Raw genomic sequence first — 11,902 nt, forward strand, 5'->3', positions numbered from 1 at the left:
TGGGTGGGTGGGTGGATGGATAGATAGATAGATAGATAGATAGATAGATAGATAGATAGATAGATAGATAGATAGATAGATAGATAGATAGATAGATAGATAGATAGATAGATAGATAGATAGATAGATAGATAGATAGATAGATAGATAGATAGATAGATAGATAGATAGATAGATAGATAGATAGGTGGTTCTCAACCTTTTGGACCTGTGACCCCATTATGGTAGTTAAAGGGGTTCGGGACCCCCTGCCCCGGTCACACCACGAGAAATCGGAACACTAGCTTACATAATTCTTAAAAACAAAGAAAAAAACAAATGGCTGAAATAAAATTCATCAAATTACGAACATACAATGGCACTCTGGTAAAATAGCACACACTTGCGACAATAAAATGTTATGATATACGCTAATAAAAATATGTATTTGTTATCTACATGATCTGGCGACCCCCCAAATTTGTATCGCGACCCCCAGGTTGAGAACCACTGCTTTAGACAATCAATTTTCAGTCCTGCCTCAGAGATGAGATAGCAGAGTCTTGCTCTCCCTTTCCCTCCCTCTGCTGCCCCCTACGGTGTATATAGGCTATATTCAATATTGTTTTATTTTTAAAGGTGCATTATGCAACTTTTTATGTGGAGAAAAAAGAGTTGATAGTTGAGTGGTCAGCATGGCGCTTTTACTTTCCATTACAGTGGTCTCTAGGACGCTCGAGCATCAATTGTTCAGAAGGTTTTCACTGCTGACGGACACTCTCACCAGAAAACCAACAGAACAATTGATCCAGGAGCATCCTAGAGACCACCATACAACCACTGGGTCACTACAAGGTCAAATATGCACAAATATCAACTTTTTTTTTAGACATACAAAGCTACATAATGCAGCTTTAAGCCAAGTCTTTTGACTGAACTGAACAAACTGACCTTTAAAGCGTAGCCGATTTTTCTTGTTCAAACTGATTTTTTTTTTTTTTAGTTTCGGCACAAACTCGTTTCTAGCTCTCGAAATCCCTCCTGCACATTCAAATTGTTCAGGCAAATGAATTCTAATCATGAATACGTGAAGTTGGGGAAGACCACCCCCAAAATAAACTAGACTGATTTTGATTCTACTTCTATCTTCCATCATTCAAATATAATGGCAGGTGAAGACAATGCGAGGTCTGTTTTTTTTGCTGTGTTCACAACATGCAAAAATAAATTGACACATTTTATTTTTTTCCATTAATATTTTCCATTACATTATTATTGTTATCCAAAATTCTTGTTTGTAGCATATATTAATTGTTTGGCTCATAGAAATTTTAGGCGACATGTTTTGTAGCGGGCACCTTACAAACCCAGCATCTCCATCACACATGCTGCATTCCCCTGGCAATGATTGGCTCGCCACTCAAATGAAGGAAATCTTTTGTTAAGTGCCGGCGGTGGTGCCGTGCAGTCTGTCCTCCAGTCGGCTGCGACTCCAATCACTGAAGATCTATGGCCGTGTTTATAATCCGGGACACTTCCACTTTGCCCCTGAACGCCCAGGCCTGTTATTGTTGAGGTGTTGAATTTTAACCAGGGTCAACTATGCCTCCTACCCCCCAGCAGAGGGGGCAACAGCAGGAGGCAGGAGGGCTGATGGACCACACAGTGCAGTCTCATAATGCCACCTTAATTTGTGGGTGAGCTGTGCCAGAAGCCTTTCGGGATGGCTTTCGGCATATTTTCACATCGACGGCGCACAATTTATGTGTTTTGGAACATGTTTACAGAGCGGTAATTGTTCGCCGACTTAGGGAACGGCATTAAGATGAGAGGGGAGAAGTGCGTCTCGTGTTTGTCTGATGAGTCAGTGTGTTAAAAGTACAAATGAGGTGCTTGTAAAATTGATCTGGAAAAGAATGTTGTCACGGTGATGATGGTGGAGGAATGGGTGAAAGAGAAATTGGGGAATAGCAAATCTAGAAGAATTTGAGAGCATTATGTGTTTTGAAAGACATAACAAATTTTTCTCCGTAATAAAATGAGTTTGAAAAGTGTTAAGAAAGTGACCAGACAACAGTTTAAAGTTGACACACAGCCACCTTCTATGTTTGTGGAAAGAAATAAAAGAAAGAAAGAAAGAAAGAAAGAAAGAAAGAAAGAAAGAAAGAAAGAAAGAAAGAAAGAAAGAAAGAAAGAAAGAAAGAAAGAAAGAAAGAAAGAAAGAAAGAAAGAAAGAAAACTTCATGCACCTATGATATAAAGCCCAAAGAATGTGCATTAAACTGGACCTATATATTCCTCTTGTCATATGTTATACAATAATTAAAAAGTAGTTGTGGCAACTCACTTTTGCATTCATTCAATATGTTTTCATTAACTTTGCCAATATAACTATGTATCTTGAGCATTGGCAAACACTCGGCCAATGTGCATCACAGTGTAAACAAGAGGCTCCTTTCAGACTAATTATACATATATGGCTTTGTTTTTTTCTGGGAAATAAAGACAAAGATAACTCAACGAAATGATGCAGCAATTTGGAGACCAAAAAAAAAAGAGTTTAGCAACTGCGTGACATTTGTTTGGAGTAAATCAAATCGGCAGTATGTGACCATAAAGCTAACTGACTAACTTTGGCTTCTGAAAACCCTGCCCTCTGAAAACTATCCTCAAACATTACAACAACATGTGTCTCATCCTATAAACAAGACCGATTGCACCAGCACAGACTTAAATTCATGCGATTATTTCATTATTTCCAACATACCTGGTTTATCCGGCCGATATCCATAGAGTAGATCCAGGTAAGGCTCCAGTCTGTCGAGGATCACATGCAAGTATTATTTTTTAAATTCATCCATGATTACATAGTGGTCGAGTCCATCTAATGATTCTCTGCTACATCCTTTTTTTTTTCTTTTTAAACCCATAAAACCCTTAGAAGTACTTTGTAAATGCTAGACATCGCGGTAATCCTTCCGTAATGGCAGCTGGGTTTCTGTACCATTAAAAGTAGCGCGTGAGATTTCTCTGCAGACTCATATCGGAGCAAGTTCACGGCTCACACCGACGGGTATGAGACTCTTATGAACTTTGTGAGAGAGAAAGGATTGCCAAGGGGCCATTTTGGGCCTCGCAGTAGGGCGCATTGGGATCCCAGTAGGAGCCTTACTCCCCTCTGAGAAAGGGCCCAGCATGGATAAAAACACCACAAGGGGCTTGGGAACGCTGATTTGCAGTGTGAAGACACCAAAGAATGGATCAAATTCACATTTTTTTCAAGAAAAATATTACGATGAAAGTTTTTATTGTCTCGGTAAAAGTTGGGATGGCAGACACATCATAAAGCCGTCCTTGGTGAGTCATTGGTTTGGAGCGTGGGGTACAAAGGGTCTACTTTGGGCAAATCAGTGCTAGAACTCGGGTAGACAGGCGTGGCACGAATCCCCCTGCGCCTCATGTATCGGATTATACGTCTGGCAAAATCCCAAAAGATGTTTGAAACGAGCAACAAACCGAACATTATTACAACGGCCCTGAGCATTTCCATGTGAGGATCCATGCTGGCTACATCTACTGGCAACAAGTGCAACTGGGCACCGTACCCCACGCCTCTCACAGTAGGGGGCGCCACAGACAGAGGTGGGCCGGGGCAAAGGATAATTGTGTGCCACTGTCGACTGCCAATCAGCTTTGTTAGATGATTCTCGAAGGCCTGAAAAAGGTCATTATGGGGATTTACATAACATTTTGCTCCCCGCCCTGGTGCATACGGAAATGTTCAATTTCATATGGAGCCGTGTTCTACAGCTGAACATGTGATCACTTGCTTCATGTCGCCAACAGTTAAACACCCGTGACCTGCCATATTTGGAAGAGTGCAAGTGTCAGTAAATTCATTTCAGGACGTTCACAGAAGTGCCATACTCTGAACAATACGTTATACAGTGTTCGTGGGAGCCAGCGGAGTCAATGGGAGAAGTACTAGGACATCCGTGACAGATGGTTGAGACAAGCCCTTCAGGGACGTCCATCCTCCGAAAGAGGATGGGGGCCTCTGCGTGGGAGCGGAGCTTTGGAGAATGGGACGATGTGGGACGATGCGGCAAACTGGCAAGGTAAAATGGTACGCACAGAACAAGGTGTCCATGCCAGGAGCGGGATTTCCTGGTGGCGAATGACTTGGTTGGACGTGAGGTTTCCAAGCACCAATGGCCTTCGGTTGACCTGTGTTAAAGGGACATTTCTTTACCTTCTGTGAACTTTTGGGAGCCCTCCATGACCTGGTACCTTCTATGGAAGATGAAACAATAGCATGTCTTTGAATGACTTTAAGTGGGTTGGTCTGATGTGGATTCATGTTTGCTGTGTATACAGGATTTTAAGGGCTGTCCCGCCCTTGTTCCCTGTTATAAATCCCACTCTATCCCATCGGAGAAGGCATCAAAGATTGAAGTGTGAACCTGTTGCACCTTGGGGTAGATAATTGGTTGGAATGCACAGCATGTTGAAGCAGGGCCTTCAGGCCAAGAGGCACCAGGAAAAAAATCAAATCAAACCAAAATCAATTTTGTGTCTGGATCTGTCGTTTCAGTCTTGTCATGCTGCACTCAAATGATTTGTAACACGGCCCGGCTGATTTCTTCAAATGTTCATCCACAAGTGACATCGTCTGGTTGAGTTAAAGTGGACCTGTAGGCTGTTAACCTCTCATGATGTCCCCTCCCAAGGTGGTCTGGGCTCTACAATGTTCATTACTGACAATCCCATTTACGTAAGCCCCTCAAACGTCATTCTGAAAGAATACTGTTTTTGCAGGATCATTGCTGTATCAAAGATTCCCAATGCAAATGTCTATAGACTTTGTTTGTGACCTGAGGAATTTTCATTTCATTGATGTTTGGTTACATGGATGCTTTCTGACGTTTCGTAGCAAGTTCCACCTGATAAAATATTTGACCCCCCAAGTTACTACCAGGCCTAGCTCATGATCAAATCATAGCTAGACTAAAAGGGAATTCAATTCGACCTTCACTGGACTAAATTTTGTCCAGACTGGGTGAAAACCATGTCTAAACTAGAAAATCCAGGAACATAAATGCATTTAATGAATAAATTAACTGAGCAAAGTCTGAAATTGCACCTGACATAAATTATCACCCGTAGAGGCCCAAACACCAGCAGTGGAACACCAATTTGAGAACCACTATATAAACAGTAATCTCCCAGGAAATCAAAAAGTCCAAAGTTTGGTTTGTGATAAGCACAGCGCTTCTTACTGGTCCAAATCTCAACAAACTCACTCAAAAATGTATTCAGGAGACGCTGAGACGTAAAGAATGTATAGAATATTGTGCATTGTACAGAACACACAGGCTACAGCACTGTATGTTCCATGCTTTAGTTTGTGGCTGGTGTGTTGAGTTTGTCAGCGCACCTGTCTGCCTGCAGGCGGTGAGAGCTGCAGCCTCTCATTTGTGCTTGGCACTCGTGGGCTAATGCATTAGCAGCCTTGTCATTGTACTTCACCGAAGGCCCCTGACAAGCTGTTCGACACTGGGACGGGGTCAGAGGTGTCAGCACACTCGCACTGACAGAGAGACGGACACCAGGGCACCGCAGAATTAGACCATAGCCCTTTGCTCCCTCTTTATTATTGACGACACTTTTAGTCAATGGAATCTATTAATAACAAATGTTGAAGAAGTAGCATTTACAGTTGTGACAGTGTATCGTTAACTGCCTGAAAATTGTTTGGGATTTTGAGGCCTTCTCTGGACTGAAAGCCAAACATCAAGCAGTGATAGTTTGTCCTGATATGTGTGGGGCAATAAATACGGGAAATCAGAGATAAAGCAGAGAGAGGTGAGTATTTGCCATAGGACTTAGCTCTATAGCGCATGGGGAAACACTGCCACAGATACGTATAATGTCTTTTGAATTGATTCGGGCTCGCATGGACAGCAAAATGGCCAATGGTGACGCTGAGTGTGCTTAGAGTAGAAATAAAGGGACAAAGGATTCGAAAGTCTCAAATCCCAGTTAAGACCCTCCATCTCTCGAACTAAACTGGATCACACCAAGAATCTCCTCTCCCTTTATCCCCATTCCATCCTCTAATCCCACAGCCACTTTGGTTTCTTTAGCCTCGTCCTTGCTGCAAATGGCAACAGTTTGGTTGTCCGGCAGTGGAACTCGGAGCATCTATGTTCGTAGTAAATGAAAAGTAAGCAAGGCCCGCGTTGGGTTCGATCGAGCCAAGAATGTTACGGATGTGTTTACAGCTATAGTGAGATGTTGGAGCTTGCATTGACACGGAGAGTGATGATGAGTGCAAAGTAGTGCATTGAGAACCATAAGGGCGGGTGGGGTGGACTGCAAGAGCGCAAAGTCTGATTGAATTTCCTTTTTCTTTGAATAACCAAGTAAGTGTATCGGTCCAAAGCAGCCACTGTGGACAATTGAATAGATGGAAGACATACAGTACATGCCGAAAATGAAAAGTTCTGCATCAAAGTTCTGTGTCATCACTACAATGTGTTTAGCTTAGAACATGTTTAGATATATTTTCTTTGTGTCTTTCAGAAGAGCTGTTTCTTTCGGGTAAAACCGATCTTTTTCTACAACTGACCTCTTGCTTTCCTATTTGGCGACAGCTTCCAATTAGGAGCTAATGCTATCTATATTAACCCCTCGCCCCCTCCCTGACTTCACTTTATTGAGGCGAGGGAGGGGCTGGGGCTGCCTCAATAAAAAACAGCACTAAAAAGCAATTATAGTGCTGTGAAGAATAGGACTTGTCAGTAATTTGCTGTCTAAAAGTGAGGAGATTGCAGGTCTGGGGCCGATTGGAATTCTGAGCCTGCGGTTCAGTGTGGGAAAAGCAGTGGGAAGGCGAGCACCACCCTTTGTGCAGTAATTACTGGAACTAGCAGAGGCCAGTGCCAGTCCTGCTAATGATAACCCCAATCCTCTCCGAGCCCTCACCTTGTGACTGATATGTCCACTATCGACACGCCCACTGTGATCCTGAATCGTTTACCCACGACGAACGTGTATACTAATCAAGTGGCACTGCAAACATGGCTGCACTGTGCGCCTTTCGCCCTGCCATTCCACAGAGCCCATGTATTGTCCCTTTTCTGCATTTCGAAATGGTGCTAGCAAGACCAGGGCCGACCAGTGCTCATTTTGGAATCGGGTGTACCTATGTTTCCCATGGTTCCTATTGCTATTTCAACTAATGTTTGAATGTATTCGTTTATGGCACTACGTCATGACCGAAGTTCTTTGCAAACCATATTGATCCAACAGTGCTAATACCAATAGCAACTATAGCAACTTGCTCTAACGCCCGCTGAATGACATTAGATCAATATTATTTGTAAGTTAGAGAATTGACAGAGGCTGAAACTTCCCTGTACCTGCTGTCCAAAGTGGAGGTGACTCATAACGGGGGCCTCCCCCTTCCAACTGCCATGATCTGATGACCCCTTAACAACCTCTGGGGACCCACCCCACCACCACCTGTAGGACCGGACCACCTCTCACATCCAAGGCAGTGTAGAGCTTTCTATAGGCAACGTCAGGCGGAAAAATCGGGTCCCCAAGGATATATCATCTGGATGATTTTGAGAAATACAATATTGCACAGAAGAGAGATAAAATACCTCTCAGAGGACTCAAACAATACACAAAATATTCTCAGTTCTTTTGAAAATGTACCCTGGGAGAGACCCCTAGACCTCCCTTCATTGTCCATATAAAGTTCAATATTAGTATCAGGTCATCTGGGGACAAACAAAAAGTAATCTAAAGTAGTTCAGCCCTTGATTTGGAGATCTGTAAAAGTTTAACAAAAAAATGTATACTTTCTCGGCACATTATTGAGTTATGTGATATTACTTAACATTCTTATCATGAATACAGAATTAGCACAACTATGCCCAGTTCCCCGACTACTACCCCTGTAAGTGCTGAGGCGGCGGATATCTCTCCAGACCTCCAGCAAAGCAAAGAGAAACTTCAAAAGACAGAAGGGGGCTTAAAGGTGTCATGTCTCCATTCATGGCGACAAACCCCTTTGTAAATCTAAATAACAGATCAGACTCATCGAACCCATTCAAGGCAGGTGACACATTTTGCATGTCCTCCTCGTAGGCCATTAGACACACCTCTCCAAACGTGAAGATATTCGCGGGGATTGAGAAGTTTCATCTCGTCTGGTTATTTTTACAATGTTTACAGTTTTTCTTGCATTAGGCCTGTGTGACAAGCGGCACGTAAGATCCTGAATGGAAATAGCGGTCGAGGCGAGGTGTGAAGGCCGTCAATCTGTTTGGAAGTGAGAGGATTTACCACTTCCAGGCAATGCTGAAACTAAAGGTTTTGCTGGCTCCAAGTTGACACCAAAAAAAGAGCTGCCACCACTTATGTTTTTCAACCTTTATTCAATCGCTTAAAGGAGCAGTATCATGCAAAAATGACTTGTAAGAGCTTTTTTACTATGTTGCAATGTTGTTCTCTCATCAAAAAACATACCTGGAGTTGTGTTTTGGATCGCCAGCGCATCTTTGGATCTTCTCTAGTGGCTATTCAGCTCCCAAAAAGCTCCTCCTGTCCCCGAAAAAACTCCCCCTGAGGTTCTACATATCAAGGAAATGCTGTCCTCACCTTTTGATCTCCTCTCATTGTAAATTGAAAACACTCGCTGTAGCTTCACCACAGCCACACGGGCTACACTGACTTTGTTTTTGTACTTTTTTGGGGGGAGGGGGTTACCCTTCATTGAAACAGCTGCGCAGCAATGGGGAGCAAGATGAGGGAGAATGGGAGTTGCTTACTGGGATTTTGTGCAAATATTATAAAGTGAAATTACTGGATGTTTTGTTTTGGCTGTTTTAGATCAATATTGCATTTTCAAACCAACACAGTGTTTGATTGTGGTAAAGATGTGTTTTATCAAATACCTGCACAAAGCATAATACCCCCTCTTTAAAGGAACAGGGCACCGTGTTTCCATACTGGGATATGTTCTTACCTGAGCTTAGACGAGTTGATGCGTACCTGTCTGGTCTTTGTGCGTGCCCGTGGAAGAGCGTGGTAGCTTCCAACTTCATCCCCGTTTGGAGCCATAGGAATATACTGGGAGAGGCCAAATGCTAACAACATATTTGGTCTTTTTGCGTGACTGAGGGCACACAGTTCTTCCATACTGAGATATGTTCTTACCTGAGCTTAGACGAGTTGATGCGCACCTGTCTGGTCATTGTGCGTGCCCGTGGAAGAGCGTGGTAGCTGCTAGCTTCATCCCCGTTTGGAGCCATACGAATATGCAGGGAGAGGCCAAATGCTAACAACATATTTGGGTGACTGAGGGCACGCACAAAGACCAGACAGTTACGCATCAACTCGTGTAAGCTCAGGTAAGAACATATCTCAGTATGGAAAAATGGTGGCCTGGTCCTTTAACTCAAATGCCTGCCAACGTACCTGTAGACAGTATTGTTTTGACTTGCTAGCGTGCCATTAGCTAGTAAGGAAATCTTTTATTTACTGTCTTACCAAGTGTCATTCCCACTGCTGCCTCCAGAGGGAAATCCAACTTTTCAAAGTGAAATCAAATAAATGTAAGATATCAATGCTGAGGTGCATCACACAATGCTTGTATGTCACAATTATGCTAGTTCTTCTATAGTTTAGTGGAATGAAGTTTTGTCCTTCAGTACATTGAAAAAGCTGACAGTGGAAAAATACTTTTGTGCGCTATGCATTCAATTACAAAGCTTTTATATATTGTGAACTATCAGACTTGTTGTTGTTGATGTTGTTTACATTGCAGATACAGCATTGCTCTCTGAAAGTTGAGAAATGGGTCGAACTCCTTTTAAAACAAACTCTTTCCTTTATCTTTTTCTTCCTTCTTAGTTGCCATCGACTCGTGCCAATCATTTTGAAGACCAGTTAGCCGTGTTGCGCTCGACGCTAAAGCTCCTTTCTGATCTAGTTTCAAAAAGACGAACACATAGGACATCAAACGCCGCGGCTTCAAAGTGGCTTCGATAATAAAATGCCCACAGAAAACCCGCCCCCTTTTGCACTTCTCCCCGTCACCTCTGCTATGCGACCCACACAATAGCGGCATAATATTTAGAGCAGCACATTCCAATTCATATCACACGAGCCACTGTATTTCTACACAATGGCATCAAAAGGTCTGTGTGGTGTGGTCGTGGTGACACATCAACTACATCAGGGGTTTTAAACATGCAGTAAGTAAACACAGGCTCCCCTTTCCAAATAGCTCTCCAAAGAGTTCGGCATAAGATTGATGATTGATTTGATTACAGCAAAACAGCTCATATATATCAAGTTTAAAATCAAAAATTAAAATCAAAATGTCGTCTCGTATCTGGGTATACCATGCCTATGCCCTGAAGTAGATATATAGTAGATAAAAGGTTGTCTGTTTTCAAAAATGTATTTTAAACTTGGTAATAAATGTTGATAGTATGCTCCAATAGGTCTATTCAATATAAATAATTTACTAACCTCTTAACCCCAACCTGAACCAAGCACATTTTCTCCAGTTTGGCTTTACCCGAATCTGAAAGCTACTTGGAAAAAAGCATCAAAAGAGCAACAAAAATTAGACTCAAAAAAGGGGATGAAAACGTAACGAAAGAGCGTCACAAACGTGAGAAAAACTCGATGAAAAAAGTGAGAAAAATGTGGGACGAAAGCGTAGCAAAAAAGTGACAGAAAAGCCTTGAAAATGCAATTAAAAAAAGCCACAAACAGCAGAAAAGTGACAAAACAACAAAAATGCCACAAAAAAGTAACCAAAAAGCCACAAAAGAGTAACGGAAAAGTGAAAAACAGTTAAATAAGTGACGACAACGCGTCAACAAAAAGATTAGTTTTGATGAGTTTTGTCGGTCTTAGCTTTCAAACGAGGCTTTACTCATGACTTTAGTCTGTAACCTTTGAGATTTGGGTAACGCTGAACTAGAGAAAATGCACTTTGTTAAGGCGGGGATTAAGAGGTTAACTCACATTCAGCATCACCAGCATAGTTCAGTAGAAGTCTGATCACTTGCACTGAATCTATAAAGATTTAAAAGGACCTGAGATGACAGTAAAAAGCATTTACTTGCCTTGGACTTGTGAGCCACTGACTTGGGACTGGACTTGGACTTGCAAATCTAAGCAAAGGGCTCGTTCCCACCTCTGCCTAAAACCAAATGTTTTATTTAAAAATAGCTTGGTTTGAGTTGAAAATAATCTCAGTGTGTTTACATTAAGCTTTTCGTTTATTTCCCACGCATGAACCCTTCACTTTCACCGATACATTTAAATATAAGAAGCTAAAGAGAATACATTTATGGTCTCCTTTTTATATGGTTATTTGGCTGTCGCCCCTTGAGGTCTGGCCGCGTCGAAGTTCTCACAGTCAGGATGCTCTGGAGCTCAGTGCTGGCAACTATCTGCTAACAATGTCCGTCTCACTTGGGTGACAACCCGGCTTTAGGTGGCCCGCCCGACGTGAAGGGGAAGACCCATTTCCTAAAGGCTTGCTGCAGGGCCGGGGTTTCTGTCCATCCTGTGATCTGTTTCATGTTTTTTTTCTTTCTTTCTTTTTACTCGTTTTTCTCCCATAGGCTCGGTGTGAAAAAGGTCAAAGGCCGAGGCAGCACGGAGAAAGAGCCTTCCAGTCGCTGACCTGAGCTCCACTGGTTTCTTTACACTGCAGGTGGCTGAGCATCATTTAACTGCCACTTTGAGGCTAAGTGAGGACGCTTTTTTGGTTGTTTTTCACCTCACAGCACAGTAACAATATGGTTGCAACTTTAGGCTAGGTTAATTGATGTAACATGACCGGAATAGCATTGCAACTAGCCATAATGTGAATATGCATTTTTCA

The sequence above is a fragment of the Gobius niger genome (assembly GCF_951799975.1).
Source record: "Gobius niger genome assembly, chromosome: 13".
In the NCBI taxonomy this organism is placed as follows: Eukaryota; Metazoa; Chordata; class Actinopteri; order Gobiiformes; family Gobiidae; genus Gobius; species Gobius niger.